Source organism: Poecilia reticulata, linkage group LG14 (assembly GCF_000633615.1).
Source record: "Poecilia reticulata strain Guanapo linkage group LG14, Guppy_female_1.0+MT, whole genome shotgun sequence".
Lineage (NCBI taxonomy): Eukaryota > Metazoa > Chordata > Actinopteri > Cyprinodontiformes > Poeciliidae > Poecilia > Poecilia reticulata.
Window position 1 is genome coordinate 8,887,148 of NC_024344.1, and position 3,620 is coordinate 8,890,767.

A 3,620-nucleotide genomic window follows, 5' to 3' on the forward strand; every position below is an offset into this window, starting at 1 on the left:
TGTCAAACTCAAGGACCGTGGGCCAAATCTGGCCCGCCATAGCTTTTAATGTGGCCCTCTAGATTCTTGACTAAACACTAAATGTGCTTAAATGTATGTTTTCAATCAAATCAATGCAGTTTTTATCCGTTCACTGCCAAATTACATCAATCAGTCCCTCCAGTTTCTTGAAATTTAGCTTAGAAATACATGCAAAATGAACAAATCCTCACACTTTTTTTTTTTTTTTGTGCTAGTACATAATTGGGAGTTTATTGCAGATTTTTCTCAAAAATTGTCAAAAACTTTCTTACTTGTACTAAACAGCTGCCTCAACTTTAATCAGTCAGATTATAGTCTAGGACCATTTACCGTCATATCTAAGCGCAAATATCACAAATATTTCCAAATTAGTACCACAAGCACAAAATCCTGGAGGGACTGAAAAGATGTTCAATAATATTATTTAATTTTAAGAATTCACTGATATTTTAACAATTTGTGAACAGGTTTTATCAATATATTCTGGCACAACCGGCCCTTTAAGAGCGTTCATGATCTCGATTTGGCCCAAAACGAAATGAGTTTGACCCTCCTGCCTTATTGCATACTCTGCAGCATAAATATCTGACATTGTCTACAGCCCATGACTAAAATTAGCGATTGACAAATCTTGTTCCCTCTTCCAGGATCTCAACATGCAACAGGTCTGTGGTTTGAAACTAGACAAAWGTCTTTTTCAATGTTATGTTTATCACAGGGTGTTGGTTGAATAGAGGGTTTCACATGCCAAGTCACTTGTATGGCCTARTGGTGAGCACTCYGGGCTTTGAATCCAGTGAATTGAGTTCAAGTCTGTGTAGGCCCTTCTGGCGTTGCATCTAATCTTTTGCACAAAACAACATTTTCAATGCAGTAGCTGTTCTCAGGCTTAATTTATGGACTCTAATTTTAAATCAGGCAGAAATAGAGTTTTGTTCATCTATAAGTTACTGTGAGCTCAGACTCTGTGGTATATTTGGCATTGTCTACAACCCATAGCTAAAATTAACCTTTGACAAATTTAGTATCTTCTACCAACAACCAACGGTTTCTGTAGTGTAGTGGGCATCATGTTTGCTTAACATGCAAAAGGTCTGTGSTTTGCAACCAAACAGAAAAGGTTTTTTCCCCAAATCATCATAGGGTGTTGTAAGTCAAACAGCTGAATCATAGCAGGAGGAATTGCCTTTAAGACTGTTAAATTGAATGTTTAGTATACTTTAATGTGGATTTTCTTGACAAAATCAGCATACAATWAAAAGYTGCCATCGGAAAAATGACAATGTTCACAGAGCAAGCCGTGTCTGTCTCAAAAAAATACGTTTTCAGATGCAAAATATTGAAATCATTATTGTTCCACTCTACATGCGTACATGAGTGGATATATCAAATTTTGCTCTGTATTCAACAAGTCATAAGAAAACACATTTGATATCTCCAGCAATGACTTTGGAAAGCAAAAATACCTACATTGTGGTCGTACTTTTTAGCAGCACAAATGCCTAAAGGGCGACTGGTTCTCCATTTTGGATGTCGGCGTTTCAGCACAGTTAAGTGGCGATGTGTAAGAAAAGTGGAGGAACTCAAGAGTGTGAATGCCTGCAGCATTCATGCTAATAAATCAAAAATAATATCCAAACTGATTACTTCCACATTTTTTTAAGGGATTTTTTCTGCAGAAATGAAGCAAGCATGACTTTCAGAAGTCATCGAGTTTCCATCTGTTTAGACAGCAATCGCAGAACTGCTTTCAGTTCGGCTTGCAATATTGTTCCCACGCAGACATGGTGGACGTCTCAACAAATCATGGGAAGAGTGTACACTAATCNCTACCACTAGCAAGCTGACGTACATTAAAATACACCAGGCAGTGTGAAAACACCAAGTAGAAGCTAAAATTAGCTAAAGCTAGCTAAAATACAGATGATGGCATCYAGGCATCATGAGTTGACCTACAGGAACATGCTACATGCAGAGTGGAAGAAAACACATGAAAAACTAAAACCAGTAGCTAAAACTAGCTAAAAAGGAAAACCTAATTGTAGAATCTAAGCTAGCACAACAATATTTTATTGTTGATATCTCTGCTGTATAGTGGAATTTTATTTATCAAAGAKCTGTGAAAGAATCCTAATAATTAATCAGAGAAAGGCAGCCTTGTCTTGGTTGTTTATTCGAAAGCACAAGCATTCAGATGCACACTCTTGCAGATTTGCACACYTCGACCCAGTCGTACACAGCTTAACTTGTAGTCTGACACCAGTGGCACATCAAYCCCTATACCAAGTAACCATTAAACAAACTGCATACATAGTTACACAKGAGAAAAGGAATGTTTCACAGACTTGGTAGCGTGCTAGCAGTTTGTTGCAAAATGGAGAATGTTGCTCAGTTACCTACAGCTGTCACTTTAGAACCGCTCACCAGAAACACTTTCTCCACACTCAGACCTCAAAAGAAAAGTTAGAACAYTAAAACTGCCCAACATAATTACTTAATTGATAACAATAACTATTTTTAAAGCACACTTAAAACGCAAAAGAGCTCAGGTTCGAAACGAAACATTTTGTATATCACACAGTGTTGTAGGCCAAGTAGTGGGTTTCACTTGTGTGATTTTAAAACAAAGCTCCCTCAAACCTTGAATCACTTTGGCATACATGAGTGCCATGGTGTAATGGTTAACATCCTGGTCTTTGAGCTCGAGTTCAATTCTCAGTTGATATCTAYCACCAGCAAGGACCTCCTGCTATGGCACAACGCAACATTTTCCATGTTGCGAGAACAGTTTAATCCATAAACTGACTCAGTTTATGGATTATTATATTTACAGTTTGTTAATCGACAAGTTACTGTGCTCTGTGAGAGAGTCACATGTCTTATAGCACKTGTCAAACTCAAGGACCGTGGGCCAAATCTGGCCCGCCATAGCTTTTAATGTGGCCCTCTAGATTCTTGACTAAACACTAAATGTGCTTAAATGTATGTTTTCAATCAAATCAATGCAGTTTTTATCCGTTCACTGCCAAATKACATCAATCAGTCCCTCCAGTTTCTTGAAATTTAGCTTAGAAATACATGCAAAATGAACAAATCCTCACACTTTTTTTTTTTTTTTGTGCTAGTACATAATTGGGAGTTTATTGCAGATTTTTCTCAAAAATTGTCAAAAACTTTCTTACTTGTACTAAACAGCTGCCTCAACTTTAATCAGTCAGATTATAGTCTAGGACCATTTACCGTCATATCTAAGCGCAAATATCACAAATATTTCCAAATTAGTACCACAAGCACAAAATCCTGGAGGGACTGAAAAGATGTTCAATAATATTATTTAATTTTAAGAATTCACTGATATTTTAACAATTTGTGAACAGGTTTTATCAATATATTCTGGCACAACCGGCCCTTTAAGAGCGTTCATGATCTCGATTTGGCCCAAAACGAAATGAGTTTGACCCTCCTGCCTTATTGCATACTCTGCAGCATAAATATCTGACATTGTCTACAGCCCATGACTAAAATTAGCGATTGACAAATCTTGTTCCCTCTTCCAGGATCTCAACATGCAACAGGTCTGTGGTTTGAAACTAGACAAA